Raw genomic sequence first — 22,049 nt, 5'->3', positions numbered from 1 at the left:
TGGATGTTTATTATCAAATTATAATATAAATATAAACATAGTGGATGTTTATTATCAAATTATAATATAAATATAAACATAATGGATGTTTATTATCAAGTTATAATATAAATACAAACATAATGGATTTTATTATCAAATTATAGTACAAATATAAACATAATGGATGTTTATTATCAAATTATAATATGAATATAAACATGATGGATGTTTATTATCAAATTATAATATAAATATAAACACAATGGATGTTTATTATCAAGTTATAATATAAATACAAACATAATGGATTTTATTATCAAATTATAGTACAAATATAAACATAATGGATGTTTATTATCAAATTATAATATAAATATAAACATAGTGGATGTTTATTATCAAGTTATAATATAAATACAAACATAATGGATTTTATTATCAAATTATAGTACAAATATAAACATAATGGATGTTTATTATCAAGTTATAATATGAATATAAACATGATGGATGTTTATTATCAAATTATAATATAAATATAAACATAGTGGATGTTTATTATCAAGCTATAATATAAATATAAACATAATGGATGTTTATTATCAAATTATAATATGAATATAAACATGATGGATGTTTATTATCAAATTATAATATAAATATAAACATAATAGATGTTTATTATCAAGTTATAATATAAATACAAACATAATGGATTTTATTATCAAATTATAGTACAAATATAAACATAATGGATGTTTATTATCAAATTATAATATAAATACAAACATAATGGATTTTATTATCAAATTATAGTACAAATATAAACATAATGGATGTTTATTATCAAGTTATAATATGAATATAAACATGATGGATGTTTATTATCAAATTATAATATAAATATAAACATAGTGGATGTTTATTATCAAGCTATAATATAAATATAAACATAATGGATGTTTATTATCAAGTTATAATATAAATACAAACATACTGGATTTTATTATCAAATTATAGTACAAATATAAACATAATGGATGTTTATTATCAAATTATAATATAAATATAAACATAGTGGATGTTTATCAAATTCAAGTCACATTTTAATTGTATTCCACATGAGACATTTATGATAAACGAAAATATAATGAATATTTAGAACATTTCTTTGAGTCATATTTGCCACTTTATGCAAAGGCAAACGATCCTTTTCATAAGTTTACACATTTTGTCATAGCTTGAACAGAAAAAAATATATAATGTCTAACTCGCTGTGGTAACTATGTAATAAACTATAAAAAATACACAATAATTGCAACAACTACCAAGTTAAGATTTGCAACGATATTTGATTTTGCCAGAAAAAAAATGAAATAGTAGTGCAACTAACTGCATGCTAAGTAAATTTGCTTTTAAATTATTCTGTATTTTCGCAGTGAGATAATGTATGTTAAGTAAACTATTTTGTGAGAATATGTTGCGGTATAAATAGCAATAGTGTTGAAATACAAAATTATTCCTTTTGTTAAAGAATGACGTGTTACATTAGAAATGTAACTTCTTGACTTGGTTATAACGTAACTTAAATTATGGTTATTCATTTTTTATTTTGTCGGTCATAGTTTGCATCTTTGTAATATTAATTGCATATGACAGTTCTCTTTCTTGTATCACGCCCTCTAATGGCTTCGCGAGAAATATAAAGAAGGGCTTAAAACGCTAAAAATACAGTTAAGATACAGCGATGGGAAAAAAACAAAGACAAGTCTATTGTGTTATGTGCTTAACAACAAACAAATATATTTTTGTATCTTACTGATTCAGTATCATATTTCACCAATATCAGTTTCTAATAAACAATCCATTTAGATTAGAAATTTAGTATTTTGTCATAAGTGTTAAGCATATAATTTCTGATTGTTAGCCAGCTATCAAGGTCTAAACCATAACTTTTAGTCTTATGTTGTATAAAAATGTCAATATATGTGTACATGTATTAGTGTACGTAAATATATATATATATATATATATATACAATGTTTCGGTGTAATGTTTAATTTCATCGCCCAATATAACTGATGAGTTTTGTTATTCTACAAAAGGACTTGCCGACTGCCAATAATGTGAGAAAAAAACAAAAATCCCTTATGTTATTTGTAAACACTTATGATTTTGATTCTAAAAATGAACAGTACATGAGCAACGTGAAATTCTAAAGTTTACATAGCTTTTATCCTAAGTGTTAAGCATAAAAAATTGGAGTATTAATATTGTAATTTCTCCGATGTAACCTATCAAATTAAAGAACTACTTTAAAGACTACAAATTAAAGACTAAATGGATTGATGACTCCTCACACACCCAAACTCACAAGTGTAGGAGGCCCGGTATGGCCAGGTGGGTTAAGGCGTTCGAATCCCCGTCGCATCAAATGTACTAGCCCTTTCAGCCCTGAGGGCATTGTAATGTTACGGTTAATCTCACTATTCATTGGTAAAAGAGTAACCCAAGAGTTGACGATGGGTGGTGACGACTAGCTGCCTTTCCTCTAGTCTTACACTGCTAAATGAGGGGCAGCTAGCGAAAATAGCCCTGGAGTAGCTTTGCGCAAAATTCAAAAAACATACATAAGTTTGGATTAGAATAAAGGATATGTTAGTTTATTTTGATTCATTCTAATCTTGTCAATCATGGAACGCGAATGCAATAATTGTTTTTCTTCACTTTAACAAATACTTTAAAAGATCAGGGTTATCCAAGGCTGAAGCATTGTCCAATTATGTGAAAACACACAAAAGACATGAAAGTACATTATGAGTGATTATCGCACCATCTACTGACAAACTATCGTACTTTCAGAAGAGCAAGGTTTTATTATAAATTCACACCGTTTATGTGAATATATATATATACATATTATTTTCTCTTTTATTTTTAGAATTGCTCTTTGAAACAAAGTATTTCTTATTTTTATAACCAACGAAATATAAGGACTTGTCTTAATGGCTTAACAAAACCTTTTTTCAAATACAATATTTGTATATATTTGATTTAGTTTGTTTTGAATTTCGCGCCAAGCTACTCAAGGGCTATCTGCACTAGACGTTCCTAATTCAGCAGTGTAAAAACAGAGGGAAGACATCTAATTCTCACCCCTACCGCCAACTCTTTGGCTACTCTTTCACCAACGAATAGGGGTATTGACCGTCACATTATAATGCAATCACGGCTGAAAGGTCGAGTAAGTGACGGGGATTGTATATGGCAGTTTGATATTTTATCATCGAATATAGTTAATTTGAGAATTTCGATTTCTGAAGTGCATCAACATGTAACCGAAGAACGTACATAAAATCACAAAACATTTACTACCATAATATTAATCTATAAACACATAGAAAACAAAAAGAGAGATGCATCTCCGAACGACAGTTATGGATATTAACACTTTTATTGATAAGGAGAGAACAACGTTTCGACCTTCCTAGGTAATCTTCAGGTTAAGAAAGAGAGAATTTGAATGTGATCGTTGACGGTCACATAAAGAAATCTAAAAAACAACCTTACACAAAAAATATAAATTCTATAAACAGCTTAAAACAAGACAACAACATCAAAATTCTAAAAGCAGATGAAGGCAATGCAATAGTTATGATAAACACAAATGATTACGTTAAAAAAAATGAACATCTTGTCAGATACCAAAAATTTTAAACTACTAAACACAAATCCAACAATAACATATGAAAACCAGTTAAACAAAATACTGCTACAAATGATAAAAACAACATAATCTCAGAAAACATTTATTCTTATCTACGAAAGACCGACCTATGCACACTACAACTATACGGCACCTCCAATCTCACAAACCTGATTGTCCACTATGACCCATAATGTCGATCTATGAATTATTTAACTACAACCTCGGTAAATACATAACGTGGGGATTATCTAAATCTGTAACATCAACCTGCTCCTTTTTCAAAAACTCTTTTAATTTTAAATATATTCTTAACAACTAAATCATAAAGCCTTAATGGCCAGTTTTGATGTAATCTCCCTCTTCACAGATGTCAAAACACTTGAAGCCTGCAAGATAGCTTTAGAGCTTTATATCCAAGACCCCAACCCATTGATACACATCCCCAGCAACCAATTAGCAACCCTTATGGAATTCACTACCACCAAAACTAACTTTATGTTCAATAGCCAAAACTACCTGGAAGTAAATGGCCTAAGTATGAGAAATCCCGTGTCACCAGCTCTAGCCAACATTTTTATGACACAGACTGAATCACAAGCGATCAATTCAGCCTTACACCCACCATTATACTGGTACATGTATATTGATAATACAATTGCTGGATTCACATCTACAGAACACACACTTAGATTTTTCAATCACGTTAATTCGATACACCCGAACATTAAGTTCACATGTGAACAGGAAAACACTAACCAAATAGCATTTCTTAACCTCAAAATCACTAGAACTGATACACAATTCAAAACAGAAATCCACAGAAAAATCACCCATAGTGGATTATACATTTCCTGGGACTCAGTACATGAAACAAAACAAAAACTCAACATATTAAGAAACCAAATAAACACAGCCACAAATCTATGTTCACCTGATAAAATTAACGATGAAATCAACAAAATAAAACAACACTTCATCAACAAATTTCAACAAATTTCCTCAAAAAACCGTGGAAAAAATTATACACACGCACCTAGACCAACAACAAATCCCAAGATACAACAAACTACAAAACCTTATACTGCTGCATACCATATGTTCCCGATATCATCGAAAAAAATAACCAACATTTGGAAAAAAACTTATAACAAAACACAACATTCCAGTAAACACCAAATTTATTCAAAAACCAGGTACAAAACTAAAGTCCATACTATGTAAAAACTACACTGACAAACACAACACCAACATTATTTATGAAATACAATGCAACAACTGCCATGACTTTTATATTGAAGAAACGAGCAGAAAAATGGAAACTAAATTCAAAGAACACAAAAAACACCTTCACACGTTTTTGAACACTGCAAATCAAATAAACACAAAATCACCACAGAAAACATTGAGATATTAAGTATGGAAACAAATATAAACAAACGCAAAATCAAAGAAGCCCTACTTATACAACAACTAAAACCAAAATAAAGGAACACCTTTATACCTATACTAATTAATAACCTAACATCCACCTGATACACCCCTTACAATCCAAAACCCGTTTATACTCTCAACTCTAAGATGTGTGTCGGTCAACGGTAACATTCAAACACTCTTTCTTAACCTGAGGATGACCTAGGAAGGTCGAAACGTTGTTCTCTCCTTATCAATAAAAGTGTTAATATCCATACCAGCCGTTCTGAGATACATTTTTATTTTAAGTGGATTTCTCGTCATCAAGAAAAAAAGAGAGAGTTTGAATAATTCCTTTTTAATATTAATACACACACTTTAGAAAATATATAATTATTTATAATTTTAAAATTACCTTATATAATGAGTGTTATTCAAATTCATGAGAACAGTTTGCGTTATGCTAATGTAACGTACACATTATTAGGTTCACGAGCATTTCATATAATTCGAAGATGCAGCATTACCATGAAAACGTTTACGAGTACAGAAAATTTGTCGATATTTTTGACGAGAAAGTCTAGTGAATAAAATCAGAAAGGGAGATCAGCACACCCACCTGATAGATGTAAAAAACCACAACACCTAAGTTGCATTTCAATACGAATAAAACGTAGACGAAGAAGCCTGAAGGGCTTTGGGAGAAGGTGCCCCCACAGATTTCAAAATAAGGGAGGAGGTGTCTTTCTGCCCCCTCAGTTACAAGGACAAATCACAAGGGAGAAGGTGTCTTTCTGCTCCCTCAGTTACAAGGCCAAGTCACAAGGGAGGAGGTGTCTTTCTGCTCCCTCAGTTACAAGGCCAAGTCACAAGGGAGGAGGTGTCTTTCTGCTCCCTCAGTTACAAGGCCAAGTCACAAGGGAGGAGGTGTCTTTCTGCCCCCTCAGTTACAAGGCCAAGTCACAGAAACCATCCATTAAAGTTTATAATTTCATGCATGGTCAAAACATGATAGCGGAATTTTGTAGAGCAGCCTAAAAACATTCCTCAACGGTATCCCTACGGGGGAACACTTCAACCTCCTCTCCAGCTTGAGTTTTGCTCCGAAGTCTGTGTGAAACTATTGCTAGAAGTATCAAGTTCTGCAGGCTAGTCATTCAGAAACTTCTTCACAAGAATCTAGGAAGTGATTACTAACCGATACATATCCTAATCAATTATTCTAAAGATATTCATAAACATCTCACATTTGTCTAGAAGACGTTTGTGCAATCATGTTTTATGTTAAATTTGTTTATAAAACCATTATTAATGTGTTGTTGTAAACATAATTTTTTTTTTCAGATCGATTGCATTTACGTAAGGAACAATTTACACTAAACTGAAGCGCATTTTCAGTTTTTTCATATATAGTATTCCAGAAAGTGTTCACCATAAGTTAAATAGTTTGTTTGTTTGTTTTTCAATTTCGCGCAAAACTACTTGAGGGCTATCTGCGCTAGCCGTTCCTAATTTAGCAGTGTAAGACTAGAAAGAAAGCAGCTAGTCATCACCACCAACTCTTGGGCTACTCTTTTACCAACAAATAGTGGGATTGGCCGTCACATATAACTCCCCACGGCTGAAAGGGCGAGCATTTTTGGTGCGACCGGGATTCGAACCCGCGCCCCTCGAATTATGAGCCGAATGCCTTAACATATTTGGCTATGCTACGCCCGAATTAAATAGACGTACTCTTTTAATGTGAAAAATGTTCTGTAGTTATTTTCAGTTGTATCAAGTTTTAATTAATCTGTCGTTGCTGTTGTTTTTTTCAAGTCTAGTAAGTAATTTTGCGAGGAGGTGTAACGTTGCAACTACATGGTTTAGTTCTTTATATATAAACGATTTTTATTATGGAAATCAACAAGTCACATGACAGCTGACTTGAAAGGATATGTAATCTATTTGTCTGATAAAAGTATTGATACACTTAGATCGAAGGGTTAGAGCATTAGAAATGTAAATATCTTTGAGGCACCAGAACCGTTATGCAACAAGTCATACCCAAGTCGGAACAAGCAAAGTGGGGCATCTTTTAACAAGTTAGAATCCATAAACATAAAGGTAAGTGGTAAGAGTCGTCTCTGTATCCAACTGCGCAACGTAATCCAGAAGAATCTCTGTCCGAAAAAACATCACAGGCCGTTTGTGCATGACTTGTTCAATATCAGTTCAATAGTTGCCTACCTAAAATAGTTTGCAAATAATATAGGAATTCAGGATATTCCAAGGCAAAGAAGAACGAATAGTAATATGTCAGCCACACGATATCCATTATATACGTGTCAACCAAGTTTTCAAGCATCAGGCAGCTGAAGTATGACAAACACAGTGGTGGCTGAGACGCTATTTATTTTAATAAATTAAATGAGTGACAGCTGTTGTGGTTTACACTATAATAAATGCGTAGAGGGTATTTTTATTATAGAAATCATTTGATAATTGGACTTAAAGTAAAGACTGGTAAGACAATATCATTTGTATGTTTAATGTAGCTTTACTTGTTATTCATATTATATTATCAAATTATCAAACTGTTACATTATGGAGACATACCGGTCAAGTTGCTAGATGTAACGCCTATGGTTTTCTCTGTGTCCCTTTACACGAGATGGATTATGGAAAGTCGCAAACAGGAGTGTTCTGTTTTAAACTGAGGCCTTACGGCAGAGTCTTCTGCAGTGGAAACAACACTACAGTGGTAATTTCGAGGCACAAGGTCGTCAGGTGAATTATGATTAGACATGGTGACTCAAACATTAACGACATGCAGCGGCTCCAAAATTGGTTTAATTAAAATACTATGCTATGTTCATGCATTGCTGTTTTGTAGAAAAACTTAATATTTGGAATCAGGAAGTTTGTAATGTCTCCATGGATTTGGGTAATATACTTTGAAACCACTTAAATTTTAAATAACGGACTGAATATGAAGTTCGTATTATGCACTACATAAATTGTTACACCTATAACTACCTACCTTGCGTATTTTGTACCGAAATATACACGATGTAAAGGTATGAACCTTTCCAAAAATTACGTTTTCTACTAGGAAATCTACGATATAAATATATAAGGCAATATGAGTTGCAAGAAAATGTTGTTTCTAACGAATATATATCTTGTTTATAATTTTCACTTTTTTTATAAATTATTTCAAATCTAAAGGTGCGTGTGTTCGGTTTATATGCATAGATGTGCCGGAGTTTTTGGTATTTTAATAGTTACTGACTCTGTTCTTTAGTTCTAATAGCATTTAGTATTTATTGTTAGTTTACATTTAAAGGTTTAGTGCTGAGAAAAATGTTGTAATAGATGGATAATCAACGTGACGGAAATATATCAATAACATTTAAAAGAAGAAAATGAATGTGATGAATCATTGGTGCCTCTATTTTCTGAAACTAAATTGTTAGCCAACAGATGGGGTAACGATCTTCTACCTTTGCCAACTTTGAACATACTCTGTTCAGAAATACTAATAGACTTTTGAACCTTGAGTTAAAATATAAAAAGAAACATCTTAAAATGACCATCCATGCCTGACAAAGAACAGAAAAATTAAGTTAAAAGGCGAGTAACACTAATCCAAAATTCGTATGTCTATCTTTAAAATTTTAAATATTGCAAGTGGCAGCATAGGCTAGGCAATCTTTCTGTAATATTCAACGTACGTTTCAAAGATCTTAAAACTCAAAAGAAAACAAAAAATATATGAATTTAATATTCTCGTTAGGGTTACTCCTGGTGTTCTCCGCTGTAACAGATCCTCAGAAAAAAGTGGAAGCCGTGATAGACAACTATGGATCTTTCTTATAAAAGTAGTTCATTGGCGAAATTGTTATTAATAATCTATAGGACCCCACCTTTTCCAGGATCTGGCCTGACAGACCATGGAGCACTAAGTTTCCTGCACGATACTTCTTCCTGCACTATCGAACTGTCCAGAAATAGACAGAATATTGAAACACGGTACTGGCTTCCAAAATGATATTTAGTTATGACCTTTGTAGTTAATTTTCAGTAGAACTGAACGAATTTGCTGGTTGTTTATTTTTTATGTACAACAAAATATTGTAGATGTTTTAGTCATACGTGGCATTCTGCCATAATTAAATATCTCGATGTTTGGTTATACGTGGCATACTGCCATAATTAAATATCCCGATGTTTGGTTATACGTGGCGTAAATCTGTAAGTTTTTTCCTTCCTAAAATATAAAGTTTAGTGAAGAAAATAAGTTCTAGAAACTTGTGTTTTACTATAGTAAAGTCACATCGGATTATCTCACGTGAACCCCTGATTTTAACGTTGTAATTCTCAAAACATACCGCTGTCATACGATGATGGTTTTAATCACTTTGAATTTAGACTATTACAACATATTTTTTTCATTGAAGTTCACAGCTTGTTGAGGAAAAGAAATTCACAAATAAACATTGCTAATTTTGACTCAATATAATTAAACTATACTACTTACCAGGTCACAGTGTAATTAAACAATACTACTAATTAAGACTCAGCATAATTAAGCAGTAGTACTAACCAGAACTCAGTATAATTAAACAATACCACTAACTAGGACTCAATAGAAGTGAACAATACCACTAATTAAAATTTAGTAGAAATAATAGTATTGCTAATTAGCACTTGTAAATTTCAACGATGCTTTTGTTTGTTTTGTTTTTGAATTTCGCGCAAAGCTACTCGAGGGCTATCTGTGCTAGCTGTCCCCAATTTAGAAGTGTAAGACTAGAGGGAAGGCAGCTAGCTATCACCATCCACCGCCAACTCTTGGGCTACTCTTTTACCAACGAATAGTGGAATTGACTGTAACATTATAATGCCCCCACGGCTGAAATGGCAAGCATGTTTGGGGCGACGAACCCGCGACCCTGAAATTAGGAGTCAAACGCCTTAACCACCTGGCCATGCCGGACCTATCATTATTTGCCATCTCGTGAGTTTATAATAAATCAGTTAATCAAGCATTTCTCATTTGGGTTAATAATGTTAATAATGCAGTTTGTGTAAATTATATACGTTTTTTCTAGCTATTCATTAGCAATAAAAGTGATCATGTGATCACATTCTTTCCTCTAACGTATCTAAATAACATTTTTAGGTAAGCTAGAGAGAAGAAAGAAACATTAAGTGGAACGAGTCAAGAAACAAACGTCTTGCTAAATAGAAGTGAAGAAAGGAACGTCAACTAACTAGAGTGAAGAACAAATGTCAAACTAAGCTGGAGTGAAGAAAGGAACATCAAACTAACTAGAGTGAAGAACAAATGTCAAACTAAGCTGGAGTGAAAAAAAACACGTCAAACTAGCTAGAGTGAAGAACAAATGTCAAACTAAGCTGAAGTAAAGAAAGGAACGTCAAATTAACTAGAGTGAAGAACAAATGTCAAACTAAGCTGGAGTGAAGAAAGAAACGTCAAACTAACTAGAGTGAAGAACAAATGTCAAACTTAGCTGGAGTGAAGAAAGAAACGTTAATCTAACTGGAGTAAAGAGATAAACATCATGTTACCAATATTGAATGAAATAGAATTCTTATTCATTGGAATTGTTATCGGCTGAAAGATATATGTAAGTTTTTTTGTTTTTTTTTTTCATTTGCATAGTTACTGTGCTAGCACATATTTTATTTAGAGAAGCATATTCTCCAGCTTATTGTACGTTATATCCCGTTCATGAAACTCCTTTCATTATTGTTGAGTGGTTGACCAAGCACTCTGGTAAATATTTGAAACGAAGTTGTTTTCGGTAAAAGTAAATGATACTAATAATAACATCAATAATAATAAAATATGTTTTGTTTTTGCGCTTAAAACTATCACTGTCTAATTTTCCTGTATTACGTATTATAATTTATCTCGGAATTTGAAATTTGCCTTGTTCGATATGAGTTGAGTCTAATTTACATTTTTTTTAGTCTAATGTACTTCTCAGCTCTGACACGAGCTTTTTCGGCCTCGAAGCGTTTACTTTCCCTTTCAGCTTTGATACGAGTTTGTTCAAGTTCGATTTGTTTGAGTTTTAGGTGGTTGCGAACACTGAATCATCTATCTAATCTGGTACTGAATTATTTACCAACTGTTTACTATGAACGAATGAATCTTAATCTGATATCAGTACAATTCGCTTAACGGGTAGCTAGCTAGTTCTTCACTGGTCGCATGTAAGGTTTTTAAAGTTCTCTAGTGTTTTTGAAGAAATACTAATGTCCAGCTGTAATATGCTGAAGTTAGAGGTTTGTAATATTAGAAATCTAGCAAATTTTCTGTTCAAATATCTGTAGTTTCCCAATTTTAGCTTCCAAGGTTTATAGTATGCCAACAGTAGCAAACGAACAATGTATATTGACTCTTCGCGTTGAGCTGGTTACCTTGTATAATCTTGAAAGGAACTTTTTTAGAAACCTCAGCTAAATCAACAGTACTGGTATGTACAGACATACATTGTTGATTCTTACGCTCAAGAATCTTCTGCAAATTTAGTGAATAAGCAGATAAACCGCAATACACAATTAACAGTATAAGCCAAATGCCTTTCTAGATGTAAGTTTTGAAAATAAAGCAAGAGTTTCTTTTTCCTTGAAGCCTTGTATTAAGCTAACTACGGATGTAATTTTAGCCGAGATAAAGGAAATAGCTTACGCCTTTTTATCTTATCGACTTTTAATGTTTGGTTTTCATTAATCTTTAGTTACTGGCTAGCATAATATATTATGTTGTTTAGCGTACTAAGCTAATGCACTTCTACGCTGGCCTACATCTGATGGCGAGAAATTATGAGATGGCAAAACGTTGGATATTTTACCAAAACCTTTGTTGGGGGCCTTTTTAAAATATGTTTTGTTTATAAACAAAATCTTAAACCGTGAAAAGGACTGAGAAGACTTGAAGACATGTAGCATTATTCATTATTTAATTATCTTAGTTCGTAACAACTCTTAGAAGGTCATCCTCTGCATTATGATAAAGCCAGATTAGCTGATGATCGAACTTGTAGTACAAGCTTGTAATTCTAGGTACTACAGGGTGATAACCCCTAGCTATATGTTATTTCTAATAATTACAGGTTCTACAACAATAGGCCCAGAATGGCCAGGTGGTTAAGGCACTCAACTCCTAATCCGAGAGTCGCAGGTTTGAATCCGCGTCACATCAAACATTTTCGCCGTTATAGCCGTGGGACTTTATAATGTGTGGTCAATCCAACTATTCGTTGGTAAAATAGTAGCCCAAGAGTTAGCGGTAAGTGGTGATGGCTAGCTACTTTCCCTCTAGTCTTACGCTGTTAAATTAGAGACGCAAAATTCAAAAACAAACAAATAAGACTACAGAGGAAGTCCGTTTGTCCACCATCACCAATTATTCAGTTTGTTTTGCCTGATCACATATAGAGGGTTTGTGACTAAATCAATTCTCACCACGCTATTCTTCATTATCAATGATGTTTCTCATTCCTTAAAACATTTCGTACATCTCGAAACATTCCGATATAATACGAAAGTACGAAACATTCCGATATAATACGAAAGTACGAAACATTCCGATATAATACGAAAATACACACCTGGCCTCAATATTCTTCATATTTAAGGATGTTTCATGAAAGATGTAATGGTAAAATGAAAGTTTTTTTTTTTTTTTGTAAATGTATATACGTTCAAATCTCATATTTGTCTTTGTTTTAATTAAAAATGTATTCTATTATAAAATTGGATTACTCATTGAATAATGTTGGAAACATAGTAATTTTATTGCATCACTTAATTGGATGAAAACTCATAGCATCTAAGAGAACATTTTGATTGTTTGACTAAATCCATCAACATTCCTGTACAACATTGTTGATTTTTAAATTATATGTCTATTTTTAAAATAAAAGACGTTCTATAACCCGTCGCTTTCTGTTTTGACAAAATAGCTTTGGTTAATTAACCCATTTCTCTCTCACTGAACTTCCTTTACAGAAGATCAGTTGTTTAAATGAGGCATGCACTCCATTTTATCTTCTTAATTTAAAAAAGCAAAATATAGGTCAGTATGAGGCAAAGGAACCGAAATCACGTACGAAACTAGAAGTCGTTATACTGGCCGGTTTTATTTTAACCTACAGATGGCGAAAGTGTATTACAGTACATGGAGTTTGACGTATGTTTTAAGCGTACCATTCAATTATTTTTGTTCGCTGTCGTTAAAAAAAGAAAATGTTAGCAACAGATTCTAACTGTTTGAACATGTAAACGATATGCAAGGTTGTGGTTGAGCGTAACATTACTTTTGTTAAAACACATACAAAATATTTACACTCGATATGTGAAAAAAGGCCTACAGCATAGCGCGTATTTTTCGACTTATCTCTTAAAATTACAATTCAGTGTGCCTCTCGTCAACTTTTCTTTATTATAACAACTGTTTGTACCAACCTGTCTATAAGTATCTCTTATCATATAAGTAATCTAAACGTGTCGGGTTCAAGTTACTTGAAGGTAAACGTCAGTTCAAGTTGCAGAGTCCTTGAAACTTGTGTCATTTTGCAAGAAAACCAGGTCATATGTAAGTTTCATAGAAGATAAAAATAGGACATTAATAAATGATAAGAAAAATTATTGTAAAAGTTACATACATACTCTAGTATTAAGCAATTCTTTTTAAACTTTGAATTTTATAATCTACAAAAAGGCCCCGCATGGCCAGGTGGGTTAAGGCACTTCACTTGTAATCTGAATGTCGCCAGTTCGAATCCTCGTCACACCAAACATGCTCGCCCTTTCAACCGTAGGTGCATTATAATGTGACGGTCAATCCCACTATTCGTTGGTAAAAGAGTAGCCTCAGAGTTACGGTGGGTGGTGATGAGTAGCTGCCTTCCCTCTAGTCTTACACTGCTAAATTAGGGACGGCTAGTGCAGATAGCTTTTTGAGAAATTAAAAAAAAAACAATCATATAACTGATAAGTTACCTGTTAGCCTATAAGCACCACGGTGCGTCCATTGTTTCAATCAATTAACAGATATAAAATTGTCTATGTTTTGAACTACATTATGCTCGAAGAGTGTACAGGTAGTTAATTAAATCTGTGGAAAGGTATTAATAAACTGAAGCAAAAAGATACTTAAAGTAACTTCTTGTTTCGTGAGAAGGAAAACAAGTCTAATAATGAAGATAAACACAGTGGTTAGAAATAAAATCACTTTTATTTCCTATTGTTGGACATTTGAAATACATTAACTTCATCATTAGTTCCGTCTGGAAACGAGGTTTATCAAGATAATCCAGGACAGACTAGTTGACGTATCAGTTCAAAGTACGGGAATGACTCAGGGACCAACCGGAAGGATGGCATATAAAGTCAGATCGGTACACATGTATTTTACTACCCAGTGGAATGTAAGAATACTTGCCAGGTTTAGTAATAATCTGTCTAGTAACTCTCCAGTCTTAAGTGTACACGGACTCACATACTTTTATCAAATAATGTTTTGGTAAGACAGAGACAAAACGATATATGAAAGCATTGCTTTAAAAAATACGTGTTAACGTAAACAGATCTCCGTTGTAGCTTAGACTTAGCGATGTCCATTAGTTAGCATGCAAAACTGTGCAGCTTAGGTTCCCAGTTCACGTTCCATCACCGTCTTCAAAAATGTTTAAAGTATTTATTGGCGATACATTCTGTACACTTTTTCCTACTTTCATGCCCACACCACCACCCCATCCCAGATGGGTGGTGGGTCCACGGAAAATATCTTAGGCCTCTCAGCTCTGCCTATAAATAAGTACCTGTAATACATCATCCAGTTAGTTAAACACAACTATTACTCTCCTGTTCATCTTTATAGCAAAAGTAACATACTTTTCTACAAGAAAACACTAGAATGATTTACAGATATACGGGTGATAATACTGTATAACAATTACTTATCAACAGAAATACAGTAATAAAATAATCATCTACTAAAAACGATAATACCATAGTGAGGGAAGAAAACACGAACGTACGTCGTGCAGTAAAACTCAGATATCACACTGACAAAGAATAATGGTTGTTAATATGTGATTTACTATAAAAAGAAATACACTGTGTAGAAATATTGTTAAAGAACAGCAACACTAATTACGACCAGAACAAACTAGAAATATAACGCATGTGTATGTTAATTTATTTTGAGGTTTTTGTGAGATATGGCAATCAAAAACATCTATTGAGCAAAAACATGCCCAAATAAATGAATATTTTTCTTTTGTAATAACATAAAGTCAAAACACTAAGAGATCTTCTTTACAGAAATCTAAGTTTAAGAATTACTACGTGAAAATAGAGCACCTTATACTCTGAAGCCCTGAAAGAGAGGTTGATTTGATTTCCACAGAAAGTAAAAATGATCTGTGTAGAGGAGTTAACTGTTATGAATATACTAAGTTAACAAAATAGTGAGAAACCGGAAGCAGTTCCTGCATTATTATGAAATACATTTCAGAACTTCAATCAACCTTCAATGAGCTTTGAGAAGTCGACATTTAAGAAAAACAACAACAAACTCCAGGTATAATGATGATAAAACCTAGGAAAGCTTTAATTTGTCACAACGTTTCGGATCTAAATCCTTCTCAAGATGTAAGCAGGCTATCAAGAACTATATAGGCCCTAAACGTTTTGTCAAAGTAAAGCTTTCTTAGATTTTATTACCATTGTATCTAGTGCTAGTTTTTTTTCAACTTTATTTTGCATCTTCTGTGTATGTTTTATATATTTGTTTGCGTTTGAGAAGTCAACAACTTTAATCTTTATCTTGTGTCTATAGACTCTTGGTTGTAATTGGTTGACTTGAACTAAGTAAGAGACTCTATAACGGTAGTATTCTGTGTTCTTTTTAGCATGCTATCGTATAATGAACATCGAAAGTAACAAACACAAAGTTGAGTTTTCTGCGTGACAATAATCCGTGGTGAAGCGAAATGAAACTGTATTTTTATAAATTAAGGTGAGAATAAGTTGTTTTAATAACACATTATCAGAAGAGCAGGCAAATATTGAAAAGCGTACTTGTAAATTGGCCAAAAACATACAGTAATAGCAGGTATGCAAAAAATAATGCCTTCAAGTTATTTAATGAGATTGAACAATTAATTATCATATACTGTAACGCGTTAACCGTATCTCAACATAACAAGTAGGTTAATTAGGTCTGCAGTTATCCACACCTAACGCACAACCTGAATTATCTGATGTAATAAAGGTAAATGTTATTCTTTTCATGATAAGTTTATACGCTTGCTATAATTATGACTTTATGGACTCAAGCGAATTTATTATTTCTATTAAATAATAGACTATATTAATAGTTAAAAAATAAATAATATTTTTGGATGTTGTTGGTAAACAAATTTCTTTATTGGACGATGAATATATCTGTAAGAAAAAAAAAAGCGTAAATGTACAGAACAGTTAAATTATATATTACCAGGTCATCCATTTCTTATTAGGCTTTCGACAAATTATTCCAAACTTAGAAGAATAATCCTACCAATGGTCTATTTTGTATGTAGTTTAGTTTCGCAGTAGCTAAGTAAAACTAGTCATCACTTATAATAGTGTTTAATTAGATTATGGCAACTGATCGTTTACAATACTTTAGCTTCATTATGTTATGATAAATCATCACTTACAATGATAGTGGCTTCAGGGCTTATACGATAAAACTCGAGGCTCGATACTCGTGGTAAGAACAGTTTTCGTTGTTTGTTCTGTAACTTTACACAAACAAATTGTTTGGTATTATAATTTATCTCGGACGAGCCTCCGATTTATTATGTCACGTACGTTACGTATTCAAATAAACAGAAATTTGAATCTGAGTGTGAATTTAGAGATTAATTTAATATCGATATGTTTCAAATTTATATTTGCCAACAAGATTGATACACAAAATTTTCTTTTTTACCACAAATCTATTTTAATACACTAACAATAATAGAATTTATAATAACAATTATTACGGATAATAATTTATATACAAAAATTTTATAACTTACAAACAGCATGCAGTCTTCTATCTGGTCTGGAACTGAATATTGTATCGACGATCCAGGTCCACGGCGAGCAAATTAATTCTGAGTTGATACTATTACAGTTCTCTTATGTTAGCTACCTGTCTCTTTTTTCGTGGCTTCACGTCACTTATAAGTTGACTTTTTATCGAAGAAGATACTTAATTTCTCTTAGAAATACTAACGTCCGAAGTTAATTCACTGAAATTAAACAGTCTGTAATGTTAGAAATCTATAAACGTTCCTGGTCAAATATCTCTAGTTTCCCAATTTATAAGCGTTTATCGCAGTTATACCTTCCGAGGTTTATAGTATACTGACTGTAGCGATCCAACACTATTTTACTGTCTCTTGGCACGTATATTTATAATGTTTTGGCGAAGTTTTAGAAAATTCAGTATGCAAGAATGTAAAGCATATATTGTTGATTCCTACACTCTGGAATCTTCTATAAATTTAAAGAAAAGGCGGATCTTTGGCAATACACATTTAGCAATATATGTTACATGTAATTTTAAATATATTTTCAGCTTAAACAAACACAGATATTAAAATAAATGTAAATCTGTCACAAAACAACGATATTTACTGATTCTCCAGTTCTCTGAGTGATGAGTAAAACTAACTCAAGCAAAATTACATAACGTGTTAATTTAAATACATAATACAGTTTTGGCGAAAATGTTTATAACACTGTTTTGTAATGATGTTATTACCTAAATGCATGGAGTAGATATTGAGTAAATGCACAAATAGTAACAGAGAAGGTAGCATATGATCGGACAAACATCTTCGAATTCTAGATTGTATAAGTTGTTTTCAGCAATTGTTCGTCAAAACACACATACAAACCTATTTTGTATAAAAGGGTGTGTTTTTATTTTTTTTAAACAGATCAAAGCTTTGTTCAAACAGTTTCTCTATACTTGATGTACAATCACGCCTCGTCTCGTGCTAGAAGTTATAGGGCGTCAAATTGTTCGACTGCTCAGAAATGGTATCAAGCAAAAGGCCATTGTCAGAACAGTAAGGTAACCCTGCATACTGTATTTAGAATCCTGAATGTCATCGAACGTTTTTTCAGGAGAATTTACTAGTAGACGCCGAAATATTACTGCCCGAGATGACCATGTTTTGATCAAGTTAACACGTCAAGGTTGAAAGATAGCTAACAACAGGAATTGCATGAACACCTTCAACATCGAGTATTCAGATTAACAGTGAATAAGACACTAACCAAACATGGGTGTTTTTCAAGAAGGGCTATCTTCAAGCCGATATTAACCAGAATTCACCATCATCACAGTCTGTATGGACAAAATAGTATACCAACTTACAGTTAGGACACTGACAAAATGTCATCTTTTCAGATGAGTCCCGTTTCCTGCTTGTTAAAAATAATTGTAGAATTCGTGTTTGTCGTTTGCTTGGAGAAGAAATGAGAGAAGACTGTCTTTCTCACGGGGAACACATGGGATGTGGTGCTATACATTTTTGAGCAGCTATTAATCATGATGAAAAACTGGTCTTCATATCTTCCAGGGAAACGTCAATGGTGCCTTCTACAGACATCACATGAAGACGATGTTTCTATTATATGCTAGAGCAAAGTTTGACAAGAACTTTGAGTTCCAGGATGGCAATGCCACTGCTCCCACTGTGCGTATTATAAAGGACTACCTCGATCAGAAAGACATTGCAGGACTGCATTAGCCAACAAAGCCTCCATACTGTAATCCAATTGAAAACCGTTGAGCAGGAGAGATCTAAAAAATTGCTAGCCACAACCCCAAATCATCTGCTGTATGTCAGTTGCAGCGCCTTTTATTAATATTTTGGTATAAAATCGTAGTAGATAACCTCATCAGCAGCATGTCACGTCGCCTTGCAGAAGATATCAGAGTACTAGAAAGATCAACCAAGTACTCAATGTTTGATATGAGCTGATAAGAAGTTACAGACACTACTTATAATTATTTGATATTATATTTGGTTATTTTTTACGTTTTAGTAAGGTTGTATTGTGATAGACGAAATGTTGAATTGCATATCTTTCTAAAGGTGTCTGATAAAATTGTTTGGTATTCTAATAAATAATTCATGATATCTATAGAACCTGTCGCATTATACAAATTACATAAGTAGATGTTTAATATGGCATGCATTTGACCTGCATAACCCATCACTTTCAATAATATTTAATTCGATTGTCATAACCCATCATTTACATTGATGTTTAATTAAATATATAATATATAATAATATATATATATATATAATATTTATAAATATATAATAGCTTACTACTCACAATGAGGTAAAATTTGGTTTTCATATCTAATCATTTACAATGATGTTTAATGAGATGATAGTAGCTTATCACTTACAATGATGTTCAATTAAATTACGATAGTTCATCACTTACAATGTTGATTAATCTCGTTACTTTTCTTAGAGGTCAGTCAAGAAAAGCTCTTGGATGTTCGTGTTATTTGCATCAATAATCACTTTTCTACGATGTGTATTGCAATGAAATTGTATACAGGCCTGGATGGGCATTTCTAAACCTCAGCTGTATTTTAAAACCCAATATCAAACATTTGAATAGTATAACTCATATCATGTTACTTTAGAAAGAGGTGAACGATCTATACAATCTAACATAGAGAGTTATTTTATATCATTGTTAAGTTCTCATTTTGCTAAATGGTGTTAACTATTCTATCACAGAAAATATAAGAAATTAGGAAATTCTCAGCTTCAATCCTTGATTACAGGTACTAGACTCACTTAACATACATCGCTTATCTACCAGTTACGTATCTTTGGCCACAGAACCCTTCATTTCTTCATTCACTTTTCAACTTCTAATCTTTAACAATTTTTTGTAAAAAAAAGTCCTTCATTGGCTCAATTATATGCTAAGGGCTTATAACTCTAGAATTTGGGTTTCAATCTTCGCAAAGAAACATTGCAGTTATCCAATTGTACAACAAGCTAAAACAAGTACTCTTCACGAATGTCCGTAATAAATATATCTAATGACGTAAAAATATCTAACTTTTATAAAACGGCAAAATGAACAAAAAACTTGATTGTTTTGTCAGGTCGTATCAAGTAGTATCAACTTAAAGCTCAACACATCAGTTGTCTGTAAAAAATTGGCAAGTGTTCTGTGTTAAAGCCAAGTTTCAACAATACCAGATAAAATATTTATCAATATAGCATTATGCTTATTCTGGGAAAGGTAACATTACGATAATTATAATTTATAGAGCAAAATACGCCTTCACAGATAGCAAAGGGAATTTTAAGAGTGAAATTTACCAACACGTTTCTCTCCTGGGAAAACCCCTTCGACTTTTTAATGTTTATAACATACAAATCAGCTCTTGTCACGGATGTAATGCGGAAATTTCGAGGGCCAAGCGCGGGACGATAGTTAAGAAATACTGAAACATATTTCATTTTAAAGGCCAAAGTTTGTAGTTTAAAAAATAAACAGCGAATTATCACACAATTCATATATGTAAGTATATATATGTAGCTTGTTACCCATCTGTAAATTTGTATATTTCTACTTTTTATTCATTTATTAATAAATATTTATAACATAAACGTCGACTAAATCCACCTAGCAATTTGTGTATCCATCCATCCGTATCCACCTACAAACACCGAACGACCAGTGTCTTTAAAGTTAGACTTAAATAATATAAGTGCTAATTTGTAATGTTTATAGCATAGAAATTAGCTCTTGTCATCTTGCCACAGATGAATGTGGAGAATTCGAGGGCCAAGCGAGGGACGATAGCTAAGAAATACTGGTATATATTTCATTTTAAAGGCTAAAGTTTAAAAAAATAAGAATGAATTATCACACTACTCAAATATGTATAGGTGTAACTTAATATCCATCTGTAAATTTGTATATTTTTACTTTTTATTCATTCATTAATAAATATTTATATCATAAACGTCGACTGGCTCCACCTAGCAATCTGTGTATCCATCCATCCATCCGTATACAATTACAAATCCCCGAACTGTTTGTTTGTTTTGAATTTCGCACAAAGCTACTCGAGTGTTATGTGTGCTAGCCGTCCCTAATTTAGCAGTGTAAGACCAGAGGGAAGACAGCTAGTCATCACCACCCACCGCCAACTCTTGGGCTACTCTTTTACCAACGAATACTGGGATTGATCGTCACATTATAATGCCCCCACGCCTGAAAATGGAGAGCATGTTTGGTGCGACCGGGATTCGAACCCGCAACCCTCGGATTACGAGTCGAACGCCTTAACACACTTGGTCATGCCGGGCCCAATTCCCACACTACCAGTGTCTTTAAAATTAAACTTAAGTAATATAAGTTCTAATCCTGCAATTTTAAAACCAAAAAAAAAAACGTTTAATGAAATTTTATCCAAGTCTTAATATACCTTCAGCTCACGATTTCATAAAACGTAACTGTTTTTTTTTGGAGAATATTATATAAATCTTAATACATTTAAATTACTTCGATTGATATATTATGGATTAAACAACCTTTTTAATTATTTTGTTCAGTAAGTCTTTAACATAATTTAATTTGTATATTATAATTTAAAAACTTTTGCTTAATATATATTGCATTCAAGCTTAAATTAACAGTACTAATAGAAACCTGTCAAGTTTACCACGACAATTTCTAGTCAAGGTTTTCTAGAGCTGGTAGAATATTATGAGAGCTAATTGGTCTTTTAGTGGTGTACAGGAGACAAGGCCCGGCACGGCCAAGGGATTGAGGCACTTGACTCGTAATCCCAGGGTCATGGGTTCGAATCCCCATTGCACCA

At 32.6% G+C, this 22,049-nt stretch overlaps 1 long non-coding RNA gene across 1 annotated transcript; it reads right to left on the bottom strand.

The window, feature by feature from the left end:
• Positions 1 to 14,381: 14,381 nt before the first annotated feature.
• On the bottom strand, positions 14,382 to 17,959 carry LOC143248370 (uncharacterized). The gene is made up of 3 exons (XR_013026948.1): positions 17,197 to 17,959; positions 16,831 to 16,914; positions 14,382 to 14,943 (listed from the first exon to the last, which is right to left on the bottom strand). It is a non-coding gene; the product is annotated as an uncharacterized LOC143248370 (long non-coding RNA).
• Between the last annotated feature and the right edge of the window lie 4,090 nt (positions 17,960 to 22,049).

Source organism: Tachypleus tridentatus, chromosome 4 (genome assembly GCF_004210375.1).
Source record: "Tachypleus tridentatus isolate NWPU-2018 chromosome 4, ASM421037v1, whole genome shotgun sequence".
NCBI classification, from domain to species: Eukaryota; Metazoa; Arthropoda; class Merostomata; order Xiphosura; family Limulidae; genus Tachypleus; species Tachypleus tridentatus.
This window is presented reverse-complemented; position numbering and strand designations above follow the sequence as displayed.